The sequence below is a fragment of the Patagioenas fasciata genome, chromosome 1, assembly GCF_037038585.1.
Source record: "Patagioenas fasciata isolate bPatFas1 chromosome 1, bPatFas1.hap1, whole genome shotgun sequence".
NCBI lineage: Eukaryota > Metazoa > Chordata > Aves > Columbiformes > Columbidae > Patagioenas > Patagioenas fasciata.
Window position 1 is genome coordinate 7,657,141 of NC_092520.1, and position 27,449 is coordinate 7,684,589.

The following is a 27,449-nucleotide window of genomic DNA, read 5'->3' on the forward strand; positions in this document are numbered from 1 at the left end:
CAACCCCGCCACGCAGCCGCAAAGCGCGGACGGGGAGGTCGAAACACTTGCCGTAAAGCAGCCCCGCGCCCCGTTCGCCGGCTGGGGAGCGGGGAACTGCCACACTGCTGAAAAAGCGCCTTTCCCGCGCACGGCGGCGCGCGGCGCCTCAGGGGCCGGTGGCTGAGGGGACAGGGCGGTCTCGGCTCGGGTGTTAAATGAGCCCGTCTTTAACAGCCCAGTGCCGCTAGGTGTTAAATTAACCCGTCTTTTAGCAGCCAAGGCCGGCGGGGGAAGCTTGTGAGGTAGAAACAAGCAGCCCATGTCGCCACGGGTGTGAACGGCTCCTCTGTCCACCTTCGCGCCGTTCTTGTGCCTGAAGAGGGTGGGTTTTTTTGTTCTTCTCTTGATCTACTAAAGTCCAGCCTGAAAGTGGTGTTGCCTGAGAAGGAAAACAGGCTCTGCTGTGCTGCCTGTTCTCCCTGGCAAGTTCCTGCTACGGCTATAAATGAAATAAACACAGTTGCCAGATTTTTTTATTTATTTATTTGTTTTGAGAAACCACAGGTCCCAGAGTCATAATAATTCTGAACAGTAAAAAAAACCAACTTCTAGCAAGCGGGAGAAGCGATCTGCCCACAGGCACAGCGTCTTACCTGCTTTTCTAGGGGCAGAAACAAAGTCTTTCCTCCCTGGGGGGAACATTCCAGTCTCAAAAAGCAATGACTTTGATGGCAGGGACAGGCTTAGCCGTGCCCTGTATGTTATATTTTCTCTGGAGGTGAAGATGAAGAGATAAGCTTAAAATGGTGCATGTACTGTAGTGGTTTTAGCAGTAAACAGTCTCTCTTCTGCAGAACTGTGGGCTCCAGTGAATCATTACATAATATACAGCAAAAGGTTGTCGTTTACAATTAATAAAACCTCTGTCCTGGGTCTGTGCTGTAAGATCAAGGGTGTGATAAAAGTGTTTGTGGGAAAATATACAGGCTTGCTTTTAAAATATGACAGGATGGTTTTAGCCTGGCATCTTAGTTAAGACCAAATCTGTGCTGCGGGTCCATTGAAAGAAGGGCAGGCACAAAGTTTTCAGCGGTTGAGGGTTTCTAACTTCTCCCCACAGGTGCCCTTGAGCTGCTGGCAAGAAGACAGCTCCCCTTCATTTGGTAGCTGCCAACTGACATCCTCTGGACAGACAGACACACACCTGACTCCACCGCATTTCACGGGCTCATCTAAAGTGCAAGGAAAGTGAAAACTGTGCCTCTTGGTCTGCACGCAGCAAGGTTCCACACCCAGAATCAACCAATCCAGTCTCCATCACCAGTTTACTGGGCCTATGGTATGTCCCTTCTCCTGTCTTCCAGATGCTAGAACTTCACTCTTTGATGTCTTTATAAATGAGAGACTGAGAGAGCTGGGTCTGTTCAGCCTGGAGAAGGCTGAGAGTGGATCTCATCAATGTTTATAAATATCTCAAGGGTGGGTGTCAAGAGGATGGGACCAGATTCCTTTCAGTGGTGCCCAGCAATAGGATGAGGGGCAACGGGCACAGACTGAAGCACAGGAGGTTCCATCTGAATATGAGGAAAAACTACTTTGAGGTGCCAGAGCCCTGGAACAGGCTGCCCAGAGAGTTTGTGGAGTCTCTGTCTCTGGAGACATTCAAACCCACCTGGACATATTCCTGTGTGATCTGCTCTGGTGAACCTGCTTTAGCAAGTGGATTGGACTGGATGATCTCCAGAGGTCCCTTCCAACCCCAACCATTCTGTGATTTAGGCTGAGGCCTTGAGGGATTGTTTAGTTAGTTTGCTGATGACACAAAACTGGGAGGAGCTGTTGAGACTCTGGAGGGCAGAGAGGCCCTTCAGAGAGATCTGGACAAATTGGAGAACTGGGCAATCACCAACTGCATGAAGTTCAACAAGGGCAAGTGCTGGATTTGGCACCTGGGACACGGCAACCCTGGCTGTACATACAGAGTGGGGGACGAGCTGCTGGAAAGCAGCTCTGCGAGGAGGGATCTGGGGGTTCTGGTTGACGGCAAGTTGAACATGAGCCAACAGCATCCCTGGCAGCCAAGAGGGACCCATGTCCTGGGTGCATCCAGCACAGCATGGCCAGCCAGGCAGGGAGGTGATTGTCCCACTCTGCTCTGCACTGGAGCGGCTTCACCTGGAGCACTGTGTGCAGGGCTGGGTGACACAGGATGAAAAGGAGATAAAGATACTGGAGAGTGTCCAGAAGAGGCTACGAAGTTGGTGAAGGGTTTGGAGGGGAAGCCGTTTGAGGAGTGGCTAAAGTCACTTGGTTTGTTCAGCCTGGAGAAGAGGAGACTGAGGGGAGACCTTATGGTGGCTACAGCTTTCTCACAAGGGGAGGAGGAGGGGCAGGCGCTGAGCTCTTCACTCTGGTGACCAGTGACAGAACCCGAGGGAATGGCAGGAAGATGTGCCAGGGAATGTTCAGGTTGGACATTAGGAAAAGGTTCTTCACCCAGAGGGTGCTGGACACTGGAACAGGCTCACCAGGGAGGCGTCACGGCTCCAAGCCTGACAGTGTTCAAGAAGAGACTGGACAACGTTCTCAGACACATGGTGTGAACTGTGGGGTTGTCCTGTGCAGGGACAGGAGTTGGACTCAATGACCCTTGAGAGTCCCTTCCAACTGAGGACATTCTATGATTCTCCTTCACCAGGTGACAATCCTGCTGGACTCCCCAGACTGTGCTTATTCTAAACCACTTGCCTTTTTAGTGCTTCCTCAGGCAACATGAGAGGCCTGGTACACCAGGGGAGACGAGTTTCTATAAGTCATAGTGCATTTCCTCAACTTCTATTTAAAGAATTAGTTGTGTGGCTAAACACAAGCTTGAAAGTTCGGGGATTTTGCTTCAATTCATGCTCTGCCAAGATTCTCTTTGGAAAGCCCTTGTGCTTTTCTGTACCTCAGTTTCTCGACTGTACTATGGGAGAAGCATTTCTTACATCATGGGGGTATTATGAAAATATATGTATATTATAATTTATGATTTGCTTAATTAGCATGATACTGCTATATAAATGCCATGCATAGATTAACTAAGAAGTAACGGCCTTTGAAATAGCATATAGAGGAAAATGGGAGCACAATAACATATTTTTGAAAATCTGCAGTCAGATTCAAGTGAAGATGATTTAGTGGCATTTTAAAAGCACATGGTGAGTACTTGGAAGGGCTGGATTTCATGTATACGAGAGGATTTTGCCAAATGTGAATTCTCATAGGATTGCAGTAGTAAATGTCAAAAAACAAAGAGAATCATGGGATTGTGGAGACTGAAAGGGACTTCCAAAGCTTCTCTAACCCTTGCTCAAAGTAGGTCAGTTACAGCCAGTTTCTTTAGGCCTTGTTGAGTCCAGGTTTTAATACCTTCAACATAAGAGATTTTGTAGCCACTGTGGTCCCCTGTTCTCAGTGTTTAATGACCCTCATGGTAATATTTTATTTTTTTTTTACCTTTTAATGTGTAAGGAATTCCCATGCCTCACTTTGTGTCCCTTGCCCCTCATTGTTCCCCTGTGCATCTCTCTTCTCTACATCCTCCCATCAGACAGCTGTAGACAGCAATGAGCTCTCTGCTTGGCTTTCTCTTAAGGCTGAACGGACCCAGTTCTTTCAGGTTCTCTTCATACATCCCGAGCTCCAGTCCCCTGACCAGCCTGCACTCAGTACAGTGTATCGATGTGTTTCTTGTACTGGGGAGCTCAAACCTGGACACTTGTAAGATGGGGTCTCACAAGTGCCAAACAGGGGGCAAGAACCACTTCCCTTAACCTAATGGTTACACTCTTGCTAATGACGGCCCAGTAGGTCATTAACCTTTGCTGCAAGGACATGCTATGGACTCATGTTCCACTTGCTATACACCAGGGTCTCCGAATCTTTTTCTGCAAGGCTCCTTTGCCAAGCCCTAACCTTTACTGTTGCATAAAGTAGTTTCTCCCCCAGTGCATGACGTTACATTTGCCTGTGTTGAACTGCATAAAGTTCCTGTGAGTCCATTCCTCCAACCCATCTAGGACACACTGCATAGAGGCCCTGACCTCCAGCTTATCAATCATTCACCCCCAGTTTAGTATTGTCTGCAGATTTGCTCTCATTACCCTTATCACATAATCCACATCATCAATAAAAGACATTAAGCAGTAGTGTCCTCAATATTTATCCCTGAGGGATGCCACTAGTAACCTGCAACTAGCAGGACTGTAGCACTGATGACTCTTTAAGCCAATGGCCAAGGCAACTTTCCACCCACCTTGTAGTCCACTTACCCAGCCATATTTCACCAGTTTGACTGTGAGGATTCTCTAGGAAAGCTTGTAAAAGGTTTGCAAAAAGTTTACAACATCCACAGCTCACCTTTTGTCCACACGGACAGTCACCTCATTGTAGAAAGCAATCAGTGTGGCCTGGTAAATACATGCTGGCTGTTTACAGTCACCTACTGGTCCTTCATGTGCTTGGACATGGCTTCCAGGATTTGCTCTATCACCTCTCCAGGGACTAAGGACAGACAGGCTGGTCTGGCATTCCCTGGATCTTTCTTCTTGATCTCCTTGAAGACAAGTGTGACTTTTACCCATGTCCAGTCATCAGGAGCCTCCCAGTTCACCATAACCTTTCAAAGATGATATACAGTGGGGTCTCAATGACATTGGCCAGCTCCTCCAACAGCCTTTGTTGCATCCCATCTGGTCTGTGGACTTGTGCATGCTCAGTTGGCTTCAGTGCTCCCTAAATTCCATGCTGGGTGCTGCTGCTAGGCTTGGGGAACCTAGAAGCCTAGGGGCAGGTGATATCAGTGAAAACCTTGGCAAAACCAGGAGTGAGTCCCTCAACCTTTTGCATGTCCTTTGTGTCCCCTGCTTCACAGAGCAGTGGACCTGTATTTCCCTCAGCCTTTCTCTTGCTGCCAGTGTACCTACAGAAGCCTTTCTTATTAACCTTCACCTCCGTGTCTGGTTTCAACTCCAGCTGAGCTTTGGCTTTCCTGACACCAGCCCTGCACAGTCAAGCAAAGTTTCTGTATTCCTCCTGGGCAGCCCATCTATGCTTACACTTTCTGTACTCATCCTTGTGTTGGAGCTCTGCTGGGAGTCCCTTGTACATCTATGCTGGCCTTCTGCCACACTTGCTTAATTTTCTGTACATCAGAACAGACTGCTCTTTTTCTTAGAGGAGATTCTTCTTGAAAATCAATCAGCTGCCCTGGGCCTCGTGCCCTTTAGGGCAGTCTCCCATTGGATCCTGCCAAGAATATCCTGGAATAAACCAAAATCTGCTTTTCCAGGTTTGTGACTGCTGCTACAGGCTCAGGGAAGAGTGGCTGGAAAGCTACCTGGCAGAGAGGCATCTGAGGAAGTGATTGTGCCACTGTACTCAACACTGGTGAGGCCCCACCTTGAATCCTGTGTTCAGTTTTGAGGCCCTCATCGTAAGAAGGACATTGAGGTACTAGAGAGAGTACAGAGGAGGTGACAAAGCTGGTGAGGGGTCTGGAGCACAAGTCTGATGAGGAGCAACTGAAGGAACTGGGGCTGTTCAGCCTGGAGAAAAGGAGGCTGAGGGGAGACCTTATCACTGTCTGCAACTGCCTGAAAGGAGGTTGGAGCATGGAGGGTGTTGGTCTCTTCTCCCAAGTAACAAGTGATAGGACAAGAGGAAATGGCCTCAAGTTGTGCCAGGGGAGGTTTAGAGTGGATATTAGGAAAACATTCTTCATGTCAGGGTTGTCAGGCATTGGAACAGGCTGCCCAGGGCAGTGGTGGAGTCACCATCCCTGGAGGGGTTTAAAAGGCATTTAGATGAGGTTCTTAGGGACATGGTTTAGTGCTAGAGTTAGGTTAAGTTATGGTTGGACTCAGTGATCCTGAGGGTCTCTTCCAACCAAAATGATTCTATGATTGTATACTTGCCTTGGTCATTTCTCTCAAGATTTTCACCTCTACAGTCTTGTGTTTGCTGCAGCCAAGACTGCACCTTCACATCTTTGACCAATTCTTTCTTGTTCATAACAGGTCCAGCAAGAGATCTCCCCAGACATCTTTCTTCCTTGATATGCTTCAGGTAGCACTGAGGACAGAAGGACCTCCATGCTCCTGCATTCTTCTGGTGGTGCTTTTGGCAATCAGCTGGTCCAGGTAGCCCAATAATTTTTTTCGCCAAGAATAGACAATAAGAAATGTGTTGGTTTAAAGAGAGTGAGAGTTAGCTCAGGGCTTCTTGGCTGTGTAGGTAACACTGAATTTTGCCATCCTAAAGATGAAGAGGCTGTGCTGTGCTGGAAAGGAGGATACTTGAAATAACTAATGGGCAGAAAAATCAAGGAGCAGAGCCCTGGAAAACTAAGCTTGTTGTTCCCAATGCCATACGAGCGTGGAAGAGGCTGGAGAGGTATTCTTCCCTGTTGCTCTCAAACCTCTGCCATTACTCAGTGGAGCAGCAGCTGAGTCTGACTTTTTAGAGCTCCGACATTTACAGTTGGGCCCTGGCCTTTTGTGCTGCCCCTGACATCACACTGCTTTAGGTAACACTTCACCTATGTACAGAGATAGCCCTGCATCTCAATTACCCAATACCAGCATCTGCTGTATAAAAAGTGTTCCTTCTTATTGATATTAGCTGTTTTCTATGTGTGTATAGGTCAGAATTGCTGAATTGGCTGGAAAAAATATTTTTTTAAAATTCTGTTAGCTCAATGGGAAAACATAGCCATGGCAACTGGGGTGGATTGTGTTCTGCTTCATGTATTGTCAAGGACCCTCTCAGTTAATCTCCAATTACAGAGGCTGTTTTACTGGTATTTTTATTAAGAATCTGAAAACACAGCTGGATTTTCAGAACACCAGTTGAGTTTGTAAGCCTGACAGCTAATGTTGTAATTTTTGCCTTATGAAAACAGCAAATTTAGAAACCAATGGAAAAGCATTAACACAGGAGCCCATAGCATCCCTTTTGTATAATGGGAATGCAACAGCCAGAAAAGGCTGCAGTCTTTTGTCGCCTCTCACTTTTGAAAGATTAATGGGTCAAACCTTTAGCTGACTCATGCTCTGAAAGCAAGGAACAGCTCCCACATTTAAATTTTGCTGCAGAAATTCAGGATGATGTGGATAAAAGTCATATATTTTATACATCTGCTAGAGCTAACGACCTGCATAAAAATGGAAGGTGTATCTGAATCAGAAAATGAGACAGCTGAGTTGATCTAGCAGCTCAACACTACTGAAGGGTGTCTCATAACTCCACCTTTACAAACCTTCTCCGTGTTCCTAGATCTCGTTTTCCGTGGGCTCTGCTTTTCCAAAGGCTTTCAAAGAGCCAGTTCATCTCACTAACCCAGGAGAAAACTGATCCAGCACAAAGTATCTTGATCTTATCTCTTTAGTTAACGAACAAGAGCAGGCTCTGCAAACTCTCTGATGACCACCAGAACTGGTGCATGGGAAGGCTGGAAGCTACAGCCAGGAGTGAATGGTGGCTGAAAAACAAAATCTCATTCTGATGACAGTGGTGGGCTACAGCTCAGCAGTCTCCTGAAATCTCCCCGTGTGCCGCTTTAGTTCCTGGCTTGTCTTCAAGGGTGAAGGGATTTTACCCAAGGTGTAGGACTGTCTATACTGTAACAAGTCTGATGTAAAGATGACAGCGGGGCAACAACATGCAGTCAGCATCAGTAAAGCCATCAGTTTGTGGCTTCACGGTCAGCAGCAGTGCTGCTCACACAGTCCCATTCCTGCCCATCCAACTTATTTCTTCTGCTTCCACCTGCCCTCCTGTTCTTTGCCAGGGAGTGATTTATACATAATAGCTGTGCAATGAATCACACAGGTCAAAAGAAGAAAACAAACAACATTTCTCCATTTTGCCTCGTTGTTTTAGATCAGTTCCCTTATTTGTTCACAATGTGGCTACGCAAACAGTTCTGCTGACGCAACGCGGGGAGTGGCACATGAACAATTGGTGGGAAGAGAGGGAGGTGGGAGGAAAAAAGCCAGAATTACTTCAGCCAGTGTCGTCACCAAATAAATCCTCATGGACTCACAGCTCATGTGAACAGAGCCATTAGTCCAGTTTAAAGTGACCTTTCTTCCAGAATAGCTTGTCCTGTGTGTGAAGGAGCTTTCACTGAGGCACTGAGGTGCATGTACAGTGTATGAAGCATATTTACAAAGGGACTTTAGAGCCCAGTTTGTGGAAGAAATGTGGAGGATCTGCAGCCCCACACTGGCTCTGTGACAAAGTCCTGTAGCAGCACAACATCCATCAGCAGGGATCCAGCTGCTGGTTTAGCATGATATGCCTGTATGAGCAGCAATGCTATGGGCTGATGTCCATCTTAGAACTTGTTCCTGGAAGTGTGAATGGTAAAGTACTAAATCCATGACCATAGCATCAGAGAATCTGAAAGGCCAGTATAAGAAAATAATGTTCAGATAAACTGTATTTCTCTTGTCCTGTCTGTACAGTGAGCAGAACTGTGTGCAGCTACTTCCCTAGAATTTTCTCCACATCCTCCCAAAAGCCACCACAAGGATGATCCCCACTAAGATTTGGATTCAGCTTGGGGTCAGGACCATCCAAGGAAGCCCCATGCTTCCATCACCACGTGGTGCCTCTTGGGCAGGCTGCTCTTCCCACCAGGGAATCCTCTCAGATAAACAACCCTGTTTACACAGCCAGTGCATGGGGTAGTTAGTACAGACTCAGGCCTTGCGCCACACTGCTCTATGTAAGCATCACTCAGCAAAGAAACAGCTAATGCAAAAAATATATAGGGATAATTGAATAAAATTTGGCAAAATGTGTCTTTTGCCTTTTTCTTTTTGTGCCTTTTTTCCCACGCCCCACCCTAGATTTTCATTGTAATTTACCGTGACAATACACTTTCCCTTATTTTTCTACTGAAATAGCCACATACAACACTTAGCCCAAAATATTTTCCACTGAAACACACACAGCCATGATGACTGTGTTGGCATCATCTTCAGAAGCTCCTCACAGTGCTAAAATATCAGTCCAATGGTTAGCTGAAACAAAATCTGATGATTTGGAAATGCCTTAGAGACATACATATTCTTTCTAATTCTTTAGCTGCATGGTGCGGGAATTATTTGCTGGGAAAAATGGTCTGACACCTAAGGTTAATCTATAAATAAATGGGTTATTCTCTCAGCTCATATTTCAGTTTAATTTTTCAGTAGTTGTACTGGAAAACTTCCACGGTAACTGTGAAACCTCACAACAGGGTTTGGGTGCGAATTTGGCTGCAGTGCTAAGGGGACAACAGTGACTGGAGCAGCTCCTGTGTCTGATCACCTCATGGCTTTTCTGTTGCTCTTTCTTCTCCCCAGAGCCCTGCTCCCAGGATCTACCTGTCTCTGTACTGACAGGCAGCTTCCTATTCCTGATCCATTCCTCTGATCATGTAAACCTGTTAACTCTATACAAAAGTGGAAAGTCTTGGGTATTAATGGCTTTTCCTCCTACTTGGAATGTGGTTTCGCACTGTTCTGGTCCAATATATCTGCAGGCTGCCCCCAAAACCACATTCCCATTCTACTGTCACTTTCCCTCCTGCCTCAGCCGTGTGTTCCCTCCCCTCCATTACACATGATGGTAAATCCAATTTAGATTAATTTGAACTACATGGAACCGCACTCTTATTCGTGACATGCTGCAAAGTGAGTCTAAGACTTTGTTGCTAAAACAAGGGGTCTTCTAGGGGGATTCCTGCCTTCTGCACCCTTTCCCTGGTGCATGTAGGGTGTGAGGACAAGCCCACATGTGCAAAGATTTATTAGTGGGGTTCTTAGCTGAGGGCATACATTGAATCTAGTAGTGAAAATAAACTAAAGAGGGAGAGATTGAGAAAAAGAAAGGAACAGGAGTACTTTTCTAAGCTGAGAAAAAAGTGCTGGGAAGGTCCCCAGAAAACATCCTCTACTGGACTCCTCTCCCAGGTCCCCCTGTGGTGCTTTTCCCTTGATAACAATATAATGTTTATTGGGACCGACTCATGTTATTGGTTGTAACTGCTTATGCTGTAGGTGCTGCACACTGAATGGTTATTAAGCTTTGTGCCCCCTGTAATGTAAACCAAAAGCAACCACCAAAGGGTAGGAAAAGGGGGGAAGAAGGGGTGATTCTCACGCTGGTGGCAATCACTTCCCATGAGAACCTGCTGAGAACACTATCGAGGGCTTGCAGGTGCAAGGTCATGAGAACAACAGCATGAGAAAAACAAGGCAGAGATGCTGCCCCAGAGGCTCTGGGAAACGCTGCCAAGGCAGCTGGGGGGAGAGGACACAGAGCTGGGGGTGGAAAGCAGGCATGGAGCTGTGATGGAAAACCCTTAGCAACACCGAAGGCAACAGCCCCAGGACGCGCTGCTGGTACTTGCTGTGTCCTTTTTATCAGTCACGCAGCCACACACTGAGGTGGAAAGCAAGATGCTTTTCTGGGCCAAAACATCTTTTTAGCTAGATGAAAGTCAGTCAATAAAACTATAAAACTCCTTTTTTAGGGACCCCTCTCCTATATTCACCACCTGTATTGAGCCAAACGGTTTAGATATGCGGACAGCCAGGTCAGGAATCCGATCAGGCTGAAAACCAAGCAAGCCAAAAAGAACGGAGTTTCAAGTACTACATGCAGCGTCAGAGAGAAGACAAGAGCAGAGAGGTGCGTGGGGCCATTCCTCTGAGCAGCACCAAGGGCTGAGTTTTTCTTAAAACGCTTCCAGCCACACTTCTCTGTCCTCTTCCTTGTGTGGGCAGCAGCTCCACAGTGCCCTGGTTCAGGGCACACATCTACCCATGAGCTGCACTTCTTCTCTTTGTGCTCTTTTAGTTTTCCTGGTTTACCACTTGGCTACACAGATCATTGTGTTCGCCTGACAGAAGAGGCTGTGCAGGTGGAAGTGCCAAAGGGTAGATAGGGAACAAAATACATAAGCTGATGCTGCTTTTAAAAATAACAGGTTAAACCATAGCCCAACATGACTTTGTGCCAGTTTTCCACTTGAAGACCTTAAAAGGTTTGGAGATGACAGACTTGGTCTATATCAGTGTTGGGTACTTCCATCCTTTGTTAGTATAGCAGCATTGCCGAGTGGGACTCTCCCTCGTCAAATCTTTTTCAATCTATTCACTAATATTTTAGCCGTTGGAATGGAAAATGGGCACATTCCACATGGAAATGACAAAGAGGTGGGAGGGGACTGAAAATACACTGGGGTATAGGATCAGAATTCCAGAAGCTCTTCACATATTTCTAAAAGGGTCTGAAAATAGCTTTTTCATGGGGATAAATTAAAGACATTACACTTAGGCAGAAATGTTCAGCTGCACAAGCATGGGACAGAGAACACACAAGTAAGGACCGGGTTTCAGAAAGGAGTTTGAGGGGATTATAACAGATAAAAAGTTGACTAATGTCAGCTACTACATCTAGGGCCTCAGTTGGTTATCCAGTTCCAGGCACTGCACTTCAAGAACAATATGACTCAGCTGGAGAATGTGCAGAGAATGGTGAGAGGGTTGAAACCCTGGCCTGCAACAGAAAAATGGAACAAACTGGAACTTCTTGTCCTAAGCAACAGAGATCTGAGAAGAGAGATAACAGATACAAAAGGCCATTGAAAAGAAGAAATAATTTGTTTTCTATAGTACAAGAAAAAATGGGTTTTAATTATAGTAAAGATGATTCAGTTTACATATAGGAAACTGTAAGTATAGATAATTAATAGGAACAGATTGCTGTGGAGGATGTTATATGAAGGTTTTAAGGTTAGAGAAATGTCAGTCAGGAATGCATTAGGCATCACTGATCCTATATGAGGCCAGTGAGGCCAATGGCCTCTTGAGTTCCCTTCTATACAGGTGTGTTCCAGGTGCAGGGCAGAAGAGAAGGAAGCACAGAATTAACAGGGATTAGTAGAGAATAAAATAGTCTAACAGATTACACAGCAGCCGAATCAGGGGAAAGTCTCATTACATAATCCAGAATCACAGAATGGTTGGGGTTGGAAGGGACCTCTGGAGATCATCCAGTCCAACCCACCTGCTAAAGCAGGTTCACCAGAACAGATCACACAGGAATGTGTCCAGGTGGGTTTGAATGTCTCCAGAGAAGGAGACTCCACAACCTCTCTGGGCAGCCTGTTCCAGAACTCTGGCACCTTAAAGAAGTTTTTCCTCATATTGAGATGGAACCTCCTGTGCTTCAGTCTGTGCCTGTTGCCCCTCATCCTGTTGTTGGGCACCACTGAAAGGAGTCTGATCCATCCTCTTGACACCCACCCTTGAGATATTTATAAACACTGATGAGATCCCCTCTCAGCTTCTCTTCTCCAGGCTGAACAGACACAGCTCTCTCAGTCTCCCCTTGTAATAAAGATGCTGCAGACCCCTCATCATCTTCGTAGCCCCCTGGTGGACTCCCTCCAGTAATTCTTTGTCCTTCTTAAACTGGGAATCCCAGAACTGGACCCAGTACTCCAGATGTGGCTTCACCAGTGCAGAGGAGAGGGGGAGGAACAACCTCCCTTGACCTGCTGGTCACACTTTTCCTAATGCACCCCAGGTATCATTGACCTTCTTGGGCACAGGGGCACATTATTGACTCATGGTCAATCTGTTGTCCACCAGAACTCCCAAGTCCTTCACTGCAACACTGCTTTCCAGCAGGTCCATCCCTAACCTGTACTGGTACCCTGGGCTTCATTGTCCCGTTTCTTTTAACTTTAGCGCCAAGGTAAGATTTGAGTTCAGGGTAGCTACTTATTTCTGATGATCCTTGAGTAAATATTTATTTCCACAGCAAGTATGCTGGCTTGTTGCTAGGAAGTGGTTTATAAAGTTGCCTGGTAGATAAAAATTGACCATAAAATCTGCAGAACTTTCAGATCCTTTCTGTGTGCCGTGACCTGTGCTTGGCTGTTTGCTGTGGCTCTTTTGTGGATGCAAACTGTGTTGTAACAGTGTAAAACAGTGATAGGAATAACCCCCTTATTTTTTAGTTCAGCCTCAAATTGCAGACCTGATTTTAAATTGCGTGGGTAGGTGCACAGACAGTCCAAGTGTGCATGTGTAACCATTCTAATCACAGTGTCATATGAATACTCAGATGGCCAGCAGGCCTCCAGCTTTGGGCATCAAAGCAGCTGCACAGCTACACATGGAATTTTAGGCTGAGTATCAGATACTCAGTACCTGCTCCTCTCCCACCTGCTATCTTTCATTTGCCAGTGGGCTGCTCAGCACCCACATTCCTGGCTATGGATCGACTCTTAACATCTGAACTACATCTAAAGGAGCTGTTAAATGGACGGAAATGACACTCCAGAGGGTACCAGGAATGTTTACAGCTTTTAACTATATGTTGTCTGATGTTTGATTGTATTTGGCGGAAATCATCAGAGCCAGATCCAACTATGAGCAAGACAATCCCTTAGCCCGCTTCCTTCAGGGTTATCATCAAAAGACAGCCACAGAAAACCCTTTTAAGAAAAGAAACGGGGTTTCTTGTGATGAAATAAAGGTATTTATATACTTGTAATCTTGTCAGATACTTATTTGAAATATGGCAGGATCACTCTCACTGGTTTTGGACTAGCTGTGGACAACTCGCTTTTTTTTCACTTACCTGTGTAAAACTGAAGAAAATAATAATGTTGAATTCATCACTAATGGATCTTGGACCCTGTTGAGGGGACGTGCTCTTTTAAGAGCTGCTTTGTTATCTTCAGAAAGAAAAAAAAAAACAGACAAATATATAAACAAACAAACAAAACCACCCAAAACCAAACAACAACAGTTTTTTTAAGGACGCTGAGACTTTTGAGATGTCTTACTGAGAAAATTGCAGATTTAAGACTGCATGAAAAGCTTGTTACTCAGCCTTCATTGCATGTATCATCTGTTGTACCTAACTAAATTTAATTCTTTCTACTACATTTCACTTGGTACAAAAGCATCCTTCTTTTCCCCAGAACTCATAGCTATGCTTTTATGTAACACAACCTGAATTAGACGTAAGGGATGTTCATTTGGAGGTAATCACAGCGAAGGGGCTTCAGGCAGAGGTGGACTGAGCTCAGAGGAGGGTTCAGCAGGAGTAAGATGCTGTCCTGGACACCAGCTCATCAGGAGCTGCAATATTCCAGCCAAAACATGAATATATACCAAAACTGGTTCCAGACTGGAGCTCAACAGCCCTTTCATTTACACTTCATGGATTTTTAAGAGTAGAAAGGGTATTATATCGTCCAGCCGGATCTCCTGTTTAACAAGCAAAACTGAGTTAGCGTTGTGCCCAAAAATCTTATGTTTATTAGAAGTATTTTCCACAGAGGCATCCAGTCCTGAGCTGAAAACTTGAAGAAATGGAAAATCTACTGCTTCCCGCGGTAGTCTGTTCCACTGGTTAATCACTCTCACAATGGAACAATTGTACCGTATTTCTAATGTGAAATCTGCCTGGCTCCAGCTCTTACCATCTCTCCTCGCTGTGTTTCTCTCTGCTAAAATAGACCGAGCAGTTCTTCCCTGCAAGAATAAATGTTGTTATCAAGCCACCTACTAGTCTGTCTCTGTTTTTTTTTAATTTTTTATTTTTAAAAGATAAAACATGTAGGCTCTTTAAGGGTAGAAACCAGCACGCATGTTGTAAACAGCCGTGACCACAGGAGTACCTGCTGTGAGCACCCTTTGTACCCAGCTCGTCAAACCTCTTACCATGTTGCTCTGGAGGTCACTGTCCGGTCTGCCAGCAGACCTGTCTCCCAGCCCACTCCAGTCTCAAACAGTTTGGTCCGTTGAATTCCTTTAACGGTAAGTCTCTTGGCTCACTGTGACTGAACAGGGCAGCTCTACTGGCAGATCTCCTGTATCTTGGGCTGTGTCAAAAAGAACATATCCAGCAGGTCAAGGGAGGTGGTTCTCCCCCTCTGTTCTGCTCTCATGAGACCCCCCCCATATAGTAGTGTCTTCAGCTTTGGGGTCTCCAACATAAGGACACGGACCTATTGGAGCGAGTCAAAAGGAGGGTCATGAAGATGATCAGAGGGCTGGAGCACCTCACCGTATCGAGATTAAGTAGATCCCACTAGCTAATGCCGTTAAAACTCAAAGCCAAGCAAGGTGATGCAGTACAGATGTCTAATTTTTTCTGACATCATCCTTAATCAGGATGTCCACCAAAATGTTGGTGCTTGCATAGTAATTATCATATTGCATCTGCTTGTGATCCATTTAGTTAAGTTTCCTATCCTTGGTGACAGCCAGATCCTGTAACACCAGGTGCATGAATACTTGTGGTTAGCGGTTTCTCCCTAACAGTATCACAGTTTGGCTACATTCATGCCGTGGAATTTTAGAGTTTCTTCCTACCTCTTCCATACCACGGCTTGATGTCTGTCCCTTTAAGTGGGGATGTTTGCATTTTTTCATGAAAATACTTAGAAAATATTCATGAAAAATTCAGAAAATACTTCCTTCAGGCCAGCTAATCTCTCACCCCAATACCTTATAAGTCACTGGGGGTTGTATGGTGTTTGAAACAGTATTCCCCTCCTTCCTTTCACACTCACCTCTGTTCTGTTTTAGTGAATGGCTTCTTGTGAAAAGCACATGAATGGAAGAATCTCAGTGTGCCTCTTTTAAGTATTCATTTCATGCACTTCATCATAGTCTCCCTTTGTGGTCCCGTTTCTAAAATTAAGTTTCAGCATTTTTCCTTTAATGCCCATGGTTTTCCATTCTTACATGATTTTTACTGCCCATCTCTCAACCTTTTTATTTCAGCTATATTCTTTATTAGAGCCGGTGGCCAAGCTGAGCACATTATCCCAGAATATTCCTTCAGAAATTCTTTGCACAGTGTCCAGCTCTCTCCTTCCTTAAATAATACTGACTATTCTGCCAGTTTTGCCTCCCTGCTTCTCACCTCTTTTCCCGCTCAGTAATGAACACTTGTAAATAAATCCATGGACACCGCTCCAAACAAGAAGTATAAATGAGTAGCCCCCAGATGGCAATTTTGCAGATAATAACATAAGTTGTTTCTCTTATGACATGATCAAGAGTTTAGTTTGGGTAGAAAATTCTTTATTGATGTCTGGTTTACGATGCTTGTCCTTTGGAAGAGTCAGGCAAGTAGAAAGAGCATTTCTTTTTATTTAGTCCTTCTCACCAGAACAGCTCTTGGGACAGAATTGCTTCTGGCAGTGATGACAGAGTAGGCGACATTGTTCCCACTGTCACTTCTAGGTCCGTACAACAGGTTATTACAGCAAAAGTGCAAGTACAGCAGAAAGACACCAAGCTGTGAGGACCAGGGTGTCTCCTGCCGGTCGATGGTGTGTCAAGGCTGTGCTGAGCACTGCGGCTTCTACTCCGAACTTCTGGCTACTCAACGTAACTCTTGGCTGTGATGAACATGGGTGGAGTACGGACTGTTTTCTCTGGTCTCTGGCCTGTGAGGTTATTTTACTTCTCTCAGACAGCTTAGTTATTCCTTGTAGAGAACTTATTCAAAGACTCATTCAATTCCAACCCTATCACCTGATTCTTCTCTTCAATTTTATTGATGGATTCAGAGTACTGTAATGGAGGGATGAGATAGAAGTTTCCTTTTTAGAAGATGTGTGAGATTCTGTCATATTTTGATCATCTTTCTAGTTTATCATTCCATTTTGAATTGTAGCTCAACCGGTATCCCAGACACCAAAGCATGGCTTTGTTACTAACTGTGTGCATCAGCTGCCCACGTTCTTCCTGAATAGTTGGCAGTTTCAGTCTGTGACCCGATACCTTCCTCTAGATCCAGCTGTGACACTGAAAGAAATAATCACTCCCAAATGTTCTTTGCTGCTTCTGTTCTGTGGATTCCTGACCCCTCATATCTGTCAGCTGAGTTGTTCGTGTAAACACTTCTGAACCCATCTCTGGCAAAGTGACCTAGATTGTGGAAACAAATGATGTAAACTCTCTAAGCAGTTGGCTGGTTTTCACTCAAATGGGTTAGGAAGCATTCCCATTGCTTCACCAGAAGAGATGTATGGAGTTGATATTTTAAAATGGCACAAAGACCAGCAGCCTCAGTGGGGAGACTCAATGACATGGGCAGAAGCGGTCACTTCTTCCACCAACTCTGGCAGAGAACATCTGTTTATAGATTCTGTCTGGCTGGTGGGCTGTTGGCCTGTGGAGCCTAAGACAGTAGGTATGTGGCTGGGGCAGAGAGAAGGAACCCCAGGAGACCCAGGGTGGAGAGTTAAACGTAGACTTACAGGATTCGAGGGCAGTGGCCCATATGTACCTGCCAGATTCTTATCCTGGAACATAAACAAGGAGAGAGAAGTTAGCTGCCAGGTAAGGGAGGCCATTGGATATGGTTGGCACTTGGAGGGCTCCGCAGTGGAAAAGTTTCAGACTTTTAGCCCTTTGAAGAGCTTTTCCGTTCGTTCTTACACAGGAATGATCTATGATTTGTATTACCTTACTGATTAGGACAGGGACTGGCAGTTCTCAGCTGGGAGGAGGTAGCCCTGAGGAACATTCACAACTAGGCAAAATAAATTAATTATCATAATAGAATCATAGAATCATTGTGGTTGGAAGAGACCCTCAGGATCACCAAGTCCAACCATAACTTAACTCTAGCACTAAACCATGTCCCTAAGAACCTTGTCTAAACACCTTTTAAACCCCTCCAGGGATGGTGACTCCACCACTACCCTGGGCAGCCTGTTCCAATGCCTGACAACACTTTCTGGGAAGAACGTTTTCTAACTTTGCACATTGCTGGATAGAATGCTTATAGCCACAATATATAACTTTTGCCAATACTCAAGCATGATTCCGTGAAGAATTAGACACATACATGCATTCCAGGGCTATCCAGACTTAACAATGGCAGAGCAAAAATAGGTTTTTAGAAAGGACATAAAACATCACACTTCAGATTTAAACCTTGTAGCTGGTCTAGTAATGTGACTTTCATATAGGATGTGTTTTCCTACTTCTGCTTTCTGCAGGGCATCCTCTCCAGAAACACAACAGTGGATAAGATCAGGAACATCTCTGCTATCTGGATTTGCAAGTATGGACCAGCACTTACTAGAGGATGTGCTCATGGGGATGATATAGACAAATATTCAGGAGGAAACTGTGAGCTGGATGAGCTTGACCTAAGTCTAGCCAAAACATTCTACTAGAGCGACCATGGTGCTGACAGTGCCTCTATTTCACACTTAAGAAAACAGTGAAAGGTTAAATGAATCACACATTGCTGATGCTCCTTTTCAGAGACCAATATGGTAGTTTCAAGACACAAAATAAGCACGAATTACCCTGTCTTCTCAGCACTGGTGAGCATTCACAGGCATGGTGTACGGTGTTACTGGCATCTCACTGAATTTTAAACTCTTTCAAAGCTCTGCAATGAGTATCCACAGTTTTTGAGTCATGTTACCATTTATTCTACACTCTGTAACTTCCTTCCTTAATCTTTGCCAATAACCTCATTTATTTCTCCCATTGTCTGCTTTGTGAAGAAAACTCATGCTAAGGAACAACCGTATTTGTCTGCACTGTCTTCTCATCCTTTACTGTTTCCCTCACTCTCTGACTGCACCATGAACAGGATTCACAGGCAACTTAACTATTACATTTCCTATACATCCTATGCAAAACATCATGCATATAGGTTGGAAAGCTAAGCAGATGCCAGATGGAAGGTTGTCCTAGTTCCTTCCTCTTGTGAAATCATTCTGTACCCTGTTCTGTGAGACAAAATAGCATGTGATTATGTAAATAAAGATGTAATCCTAACATACATGCTATAGCTGAACAAGTAGTACTCTTACTCCTTAGGTTTTCAGGGATAAAGAAATAAATAAATATTACACATGTACAACCAGCGTGAATTTTGACTCATCTGCTTGACTGCTCAGGCTGTTTGAGCTATAGGGACAAAGTATACTCATTGGCAGTACAAAGAGATAATTGTCCCATAGCGACTGTCAGCACACATTCCCTGTGCTGGAACACAGTTACTTAAGTATTTTCAAGGATTTTCAGAAATTTAGATGGGATGCATTGCCCCAGTGTCCATAGCAGAGGTGACTTTGTCTCAGGTAATCACTTGGGGTCCACATGCAATCAGTGCAGGAGGCAGCACCGTTCATATATACCGATTTAGGCATTTGGTGTCATATGGGACAATTTCTGTCCTATGAGTCTTGCTAAGAGTGTAGTAAAGGGATGCAATACAATCCAAGACTACTATTCTTACAGTTGAAAAAGAAAAAAAATAATAGGTTATCTCAGGGCTTAATATCACAGTCTATAGTTCCTCCCAGACCACATTCATACCTGATGTGAATAGGTCCCTGTTGAGTGGATCTTATTTAATAAGATCTGAAATTTTCAAGTATAAGTTGAAAAATCTTTGCTTTTTGGAGCAGCTCTGCGTTACATAAAGGTGACTAATTTCATGGTGCTGCACAGACACTGCATCAGATCAAGACGCTGATGAAGAGAAGGGAAGCAACAGTATCTGAAAGTGTAATAGAGAAAGTCATTTGCAGATGTTACCAGAATGTCAGGATCAACAGAGTTTGCAGCAGCAGTCATTGCAGTCAAATGACTGACATCAGATAAGTTCCTTGCCTTTCCCAAGAGTTACTTGTGTGGATGATAAAGCACCAAGCTGAAGATTAGGTCCTCCTCCACAGACAAAATAATGGGTAGAGCACAAGTTGCTGCTGCCAACCACAAAACAGAGTTAGAAAAATTATGAAGCACATCTCTTGTCCTTGAGAAAAGGAGGGTTATTTCCATTCCACCAGATGTTCTCCTCCCTTTTTCTTGAGAACTGATGTTTTTGCATCTGGAGCCCTTTCTTTATCAGAATAAAACATTTTTGCACATCTGCAAAAGCTTTTGGGCATCATGCCAGATCAACAGCATTTCCCAAAACATAAGGGACGTTTTGCAGGGAGCAGAAACAGTTATTCAGAGGAACGGGGCGCACAAGAGAAGGCAAAGCTGTTGAGGTACCTACAAAAACCTTGGCAGAGTTGAGGAGGAATGCTGACTGATGGCATTGATATAATCATTGATATCCATTTCTGAGCAGCCCCGTTCAGACGCTGTCTGCGTTGACTGACGCTTTAACCCTGGAGCAGGCACAGATCGATGTTTCATGGTGATGAGCACCTGAGCTAGTTCCCTGATCAACAGTTTTTGCCTCCTGACAGTGCTCAGTTTTCATACATTTGGGAAAAATCAGTTCAGTGGACACATAATTCTCACATCTCAAAGATATTTGCATTATTAATTACTGCTGTGTAGCAGTTTAATTCATCCACCTATTATCTCCTCACCTAGATTGCACTGAAGATAAGCCAGAAATGAGACACTACAGAAAATAAAAGACCCAAAGAAACCGCATCTCTGTAAATGACTCCCTAGTTTCAAACATGAGGGTTGTTTGAGGGTAGAATAGGAGGTCTAGAAGGACTTTTCAAAGTAGGTTATTTGTCTTATAAGACCATAATCACAGCCATAACTGCTCTGTGTTCCAGGCTAGGATGGCACTTGTTAACCCCTCGTCAAACCAGTGGAGGTTTTATTTCTGTTCTGAAGTAATTCCTTACAAACCTGTTTCAAAAACTCCATCTACTTCAATAGAATAGCACCCTTTAGTAAAAATATTCCTTAGATTATTAATGTAGCATTGTCTGTGTTCTTTCTAGACCGAATGTAGTGGTATCTCAAGGCTTGGCTGTCTCTTACACCTTTCCTGGTGTGTTTTATGTGTTTCTTATTTCTATGGCATGAGATATGTTAGAACATTTTATATACATTGTATTTTGGACATATCTGGGATATAGGAAAGGCTTATATTTTTGAAAGTTGTGTAATTTTCCAAGCTATAGCAGCTGGTCTAATAAAAAATATTAGCAATAAACCTTGCCTCACCAATACGTGTAACCCTTTCTGTCTGAGCAACAGATGGTAGAAACCTGCTTCAGCCTGGAAGTTTTCTGCTTCTCTTGGGCACATTCAAAAAGGTAGTGATCTTTTTGTTCCTAAAATGCGATAATTTACAGACACAAACAAAATAAAGTCATTTTACCAAAAAATGCACGCTTGCAACAGTGTGTTGGCTTCAGGACGTAGCTGAAGCTTTTCAACTAAGAGCACGAAGGAATCAAAACCAGAAGGATGAACAATTTGCAACAAAAGGAGCACAGTGTGAGTGTTCATGAAAGAGGACAGTGGAAATCTCCACCAGGAAGTTTTTGTTGAAAGTGATTTACCCCTGTTTTTTTCCAAATATGTTTATCTGATTGTTATTTTTCACTCGTTTTACTATGGTGGCTCAGGAGAAGTTGAGCTGAGCCCTGCATATAGATGGGCAAATAGCATATAGATGGGCAAATAGCTTTATAATCTAAATACAAGACAAAAGACAACAGACCTGTTTGGAGAGGGAGGAAACGATACAACTGCATTAGTCAGCAAGACAGCATGTATTGCCAAGTATTTTCTAGGCATCAAGGCCAAGGAAAGCTACAAGGAAGAATCTGAAGGAGAACAATGAACGGGCTGATAGATATTTAATGAGAATAGTTTTTTTATTCAGAAAACGTGGCAAATACGAGACCGAAGCAGGAGCCGCTCTCTCAATATGGATGATGGGAAGGAAAAGCTGTGGATCTCAGGGAAAGTGAAGAGATACAGATGGGGTTTGATGAACACAGAAGGGGAAGCTAGGAAAATAGTATAGATGTGGCTATGCTTCTAATATATGGATTGTACATAATAACATCAGAATTAGAGTTATGTATATTCTGAGTAAATTTATCACTGAGTTTCATACTCTTAAGTAGCTTGTTTGTAGACAATTTCTCCAGCTTGCTCATGAAAAAGACCTAAAGCTCACACAGAATTTTTGCCCATGAAATGCATAGGAAAGGCTTTATCCTAGAGGAACCTGAACGATTGAGACAGACTGTATTCAAATCAATGTGAACCAGGTCAAAGAAGTCAAAGCTGATACCCAGCATATGGGTCTGACTGACAAGGAAGATCATGGTACAGTACATGGTGACTGAGAAAATATTAAACAGGTTTTGGTAGTGAATGATGAAAATGTCTCCCATAGTTAGATTAAGTGAAAAGGAGGCTGAGGGGAGACCTTCTTGCTCTCCTGACAGGAGGTTGGAGCATGGAGGGTGTTGGTCTCTTCTCCCAAGTATCAAGTGATAGGACAAGAGGAAATGGCCTCAAGGTGCACTGGGGAGGATTAGATTGACTATTAGGAAAAAATTCTTCATGGAAAGGGCTGTCAGGCATTGGAACAGGCTGCCCAGGGCAGTGGTGGAGTCACCATCCCTGGAGGGGTTTAAAAGGTGTTTAGATGAGGTTCTTAGGGACATGGTTTAGTGCTAGAATTAGGTTAGGCTATGGTTGGACTCAGTGATCTTGAGGGTCTCTTCCAACCAAAATGATTCTATGATTATATGAAATCAGGATAAGGTTTTACGTTGAACAGAAGGGGTCAGACATCACTACAACAAGTATGTATAAATCTGGGCTAGTCACCCAAGCTCCCTTTACAGCGTGTGAAAATCTATTAAGTGGAATTTAGGGCCAAATCCATTTCATCCAGACTAAATATCTAACACAGACCAGTTCCAGATAAAAACCTTGGTCCCTGAAAAGCCCTGTTTCTCTGCACTGACTACCAGAGGCAATTCAGATGCCTGGTTTAGCTGTTGACATCTATGCTAGAGATGCCTGATGTTAGGTGAGGTGACTCTCAACCCTTGAGGCAGACCTGGAGCAGAACTGGAAGTCTCCAGAATTGACCCGATAGATTGATATACACGAGAGTGTGAGCCTTCCCAGAGATAAAGTGCAAAGGGAGCAAAAGTCTGTATGGTTTTTTGTGTGTGTGTTTCTCATCCATCTGTCATGTATGAACTGTTGCTTCCAGAAAGAATGGAAAAGTTCCTGCTCTGGATGACGGCTCGCGCCGCATTGCACATTGGCTGTGCTAGCATAAGGAAAGCAACAAAGTGATTTCCCTGATGATTACAGTTAAGCCCAGTTCCAAGAATACTGCCTGTGGATCCAGCAAACTCTCTTGGACATGGATGTTTCCTTTGGCTCTCAAGTATTAGGGCTACAAAAATACCATATAAGTGCATGAAATGTCCAAAGTTTTTTTCCTTGAAAAGAAGGCTTTCGTTGTTGCAAAGCTGAGTGTAGACCTTACAATACATCTCTCTTACTGCTGGCAAGGACAGGTGGTTGCTCTGTGTACGTGGCACATCTGTAAATAAAGCAGATCTGGCATGCAGTTTTAAGTTGTCTTGCATTTCCCACCCAGATATCTCACAGCTGTGAATGAAGGGTATTTGGAGATAAGCACGTTTTTAAAATAGTAACTTTGATAAAGAAAGCCAAAGCTCAACATTTGAATTAGGATCTCACCACTGCAATAAACTGAATTGTGCCAGGATGAATCACTGGAATGGGTAAATAAGAATTGTGTGGATAAATAAAACAATCAGTGCTGCAAGGTAATAAATGTAAAGTCTTTGGTTGCATGGTAAATCACTGTATTGTCCCTATATGCAGGGAAAGGATGAAAGCACATTGTGACTTTTGGCCTCTACAAATAAATAAAGATTTGTAAGTTACGAGCAAAGGGGAGAAATAAAAAATAATAATAATAATAATAATCATAATAAATGTAGCTGCACTAATTCCTGTGGTTAGAAAGTATTTGGATAATGATGGGATATCAATAATAACCAGGAAGCGGAACAACAAACAACATAAACCAGCAAACTCAAAGGCAGTCAGCCCAGAGTTTTCCATTAAAGTCAGCTCAGGGAAAAAAAATAAAAGGCGGATTTAAAATAACTCTTGAACTCACCACTGTGTTTCTACGGGCTGATGACATGATGACTGCTTTGATTTCAATGTGATGTAAAGCCAGACCCGCACGCTGTTGACACCGACCCATTGTTTCACACCAGTGGAAACGCTGTTAACGGGACGGGTCCTGACTGATCCAGAACAGAATCTGAGATTGGAATAAACCAAATGAAGCAGATTATTTGATCCTATTGGACCTTTTAGTCCTCTGACTTCCCCAGGCTGCAGATAAATCAAGTGTCATGCAGATGATACAGTGAATGACCAGAGCAATGAGCAGCACTCGGAGGCTATCATGAACATCCTGAAGTCCATCAAATTTCTCCTTGTGCAGACATAAAACCAGACCAAAATATATATATATGTATATATATATATATATATATATATATACGTCCTGTGGGATATACCTGGTAGGGTCATAAGCCTAAATTTGCGCAGGGCCAGGGTGAAGCAGCACGCTATAGCAATTGAACATGCAGGTGATGTATCTCCAGCAGGGATGACAACCTATGACAGTGCAGAAGGAGACAATGGATGGTATCTGGAGATGGCAGCTGCCCATCTCCACCCAAAAGGGTGCTGTATAGCACTAGTCCTGCCTACACCATGACCCTTCATAAGCTTACTGAAGCAGAAGAACCGCGTGGACTTACAAATGATTTTATTTTTCCTCCTAGAACAGCAGATTCCCTTGTTGCTTATGTTTTATTACCCATCCGTGAATTTGGAAGTCGTAGCAGTTTGCCCATACATGAAAACCTGCCAAGCAGAGTTTGCTTTTCACGTTCTTACCAGTCATTTCTGCCCCCAGCCTGAAGCTTGAAGACACTGAGTTCTATACAACATTATTATTTAATGATGTATTTTCCAGTATCGAGGCCATTAGCAGACTATGTAAGTACCTAAATGAAGCTCATGAACAGTTTTAAGGTCTTAATGAATTAACATTCGGTTGAGTTTATGCTAAATTGTGTTAAACTGCAGAACCCTGGCTTCAGAAATAGGAAACCCTGGTTCCCTCTGTGCATATTGGGGAAGCACTAGGTCCCTTTCAGAAAGGAAATCTAAATTCATCCTGAGCATCATTTGGGCATCTGAGTCAAAAGTTTAGTAACGTGTCTAGCCAAGCCGCAGAGCGTTTTCACATCTGGATGTGTCCCATTTGCTAAACTGCTTCAGTCTGTGAACAATTCCAAAATACACTCGGCTTTATTATTGTAAAAGAATGTAATGTTATACAACCAAATGTGAAAGCACATATTGTGGAATATTTCAGAAAGAACAACATGTTAAAACTGCACTTTTAAAACAAGGTTTGAATTCAACGGAGAAAATGGCCTCAACTGGTCTGCATATGTCAATAGTTTACGTAATCGGCTGAGGGCAGAGCAGCCTGCCAGGAGAGCTGCTTTTAAAATGAAAATCACACCGGTGGAATGGGAATGGCTTTCTAACCTTCAGAGCAGAGATGGGCCTAAGCCGCAAATGTCAGATCGGGGCTGTTCAAAACTTCGAAGCGTTTACATCCTGCGGTATTGCTCCAGTAAGTCTTTGAAGCGGATTTAGAACTTATCCTCAAGGAATTACGGCTGTGTCTCTCTTTATGGTATATAAAGAAATCCTGAAAGGTTATAAAAATAAGATCTTGGGATGAGGTGGATTTTCTATTAAATATTAGCAATATCAAGACTGAATTTGCCCTGGTTTTATTGAATGGTTTCTTAGGCTCTGAAAAATGTCTTGAGAGCTTCTTCATCCTTTAGTTCGAAGTTGAGGGCTGCTGAAATATCAACCAAGCTTGTTCCAGGCCCTGTGTTAGGAGGGAGATTGTGATACATTGGAAAAATGCCAGCCCAGACCTTTCAGAGACCTTTTGGAAAGGCCTTTAACTTACCCATGCCACAGATTCTTGCCTATAAAAAAGAGAGGTCATCTTCCACCTTAGAACAGTACTGCTGGGATATGTGAGCAATACGCCTTTGCGTGGAGAAGGCACCGCTTACTGACAAGACATCATGGCCGACAAAGGTGTTTAACATTTTCATACTTAGACATAAGCAGGTTTAGTGTAAAAGAGAGGAGGGGACACCAGAGTGGACTCCTTTTTAATTTTCTGAGGTTATTTTTATGTATCATAAAGTTGGACCATCTAAAAGTCATTTGTTTCCCTGGAGTTTTCGTCCATTATTCTACTGTGGAATTGCCTTTCATTTTTTAAAAATTTGGAGTTTAACAGCTCATCGGCTAATCATGGTCTTCTCTACCATTTTCTAGGCATGACAGAAAGAACCCTTGTTTTCCAGATGAAAAATGGACAACTCACCGCCTTCAGGATAACACTGCTCCTCATTCCTGCACTGCTGTCATCTGAGGAGGATGCCAACGTGTTTAATAAACTGTGGGCAAAGCCTGTCTGTTAGATATGCAGCTTCCCTTAAGTACATTGAAGAATATGAACGTGGTTCTCTTTGTGCAGATATCCCTCCCTAGTTGCATTTCAGCAGCCGGCCAGTCTCTGTGGTGGGAAACACAGGAGCCTTTCCCATTCTGTGGCACCAGGATTACACAAAGGAAGGGAAGTGAGGAACACGTCATCCCGCTGAAACTACAGAGAAAATTCAGGGAGAAAGAAAAACATCTGACTTGGAACGTAGCCACTTCTCAAGAGGTTAACACCCTACTTCTGTGAAAAGTGCCATAGTCGTAATGATAAAAAAAAGTGGTCAAGGCCTCAAGTTTCATTCAAAGGAAGGTTTTTCAATTCAATTTCCATTAAAAAAAATAATCAAAATCCAGAGCAATGCAGTTCTTTCTAGGCACACTAAAGTTCTGGGTAAAATGTGCAGCAATTACCTGTTTTGGTTAGGAAATCTTTAAAAATGTGGTGTGTGTCAGAATGCACTGAGTAAATCAATTAGTAATTCTCAGCCTATGCCTTGTTTGTGAATCATTTGTTTGCATACTTTATTATCCGTTACTCATATCGTGTGGCCGATTGCTTGAGGCTTTGTCTTCACTGCAAAAGGGCTCTGTTCTTCTCTTGAGCTCCCTTCCAATCCCTAACATTCTGTGATTCTGTGATTCACTTGGAGGTACCTGGGCCGGATCAGCTTTGTTCCCCACAGCTGCATTTTTCTTTGAGTTACAGGGATAGAAACCACTGTGCCTTGCTTCCATTAGGATTTATACTTGGACAGCCAGCTGGAGAAAGACAGCTATTTTAATGGAAAAAACCACTGGGCTTGTGTTTGTTTTTTGTTTGCTTTGCAGCGAACATGTCATTTTTGTCCAAGACATTGTTTCAGCTCCCTAATTGAATGACGGAAATTTTGAAAGCAGAACAATGAAATGGCATTCTTCTGGAAAAAAAAAAAATCTGGTTGCATTCCAAGTATTTGCAAATAATTCTGATTGCAGAAGCCAGAACGAAACAAACTCATTAAAGTATTTGTGAATACA

General features: G+C 43.7%; 1 long non-coding RNA gene across 2 annotated transcripts; it reads left to right on the plus strand.

The window, feature by feature from the left end:
• Positions 1-62: 62 nt before the first annotated feature.
• Positions 63-27,449, plus strand: LOC136114189 (uncharacterized). Of its 2 annotated transcripts, none has more exons than XR_010653065.2 (4): positions 63-364; positions 1,103-1,321; positions 6,042-6,164; positions 18,065-20,915. It is a non-coding gene; the product is annotated as an uncharacterized lncRNA (long non-coding RNA). The 2 variants fall into 2 exon arrangements; XR_010653064.2 differs by lacking the exon at positions 18,065-20,915 and adding an exon at positions 26,265-27,449 and having other exon boundaries at positions 64-364.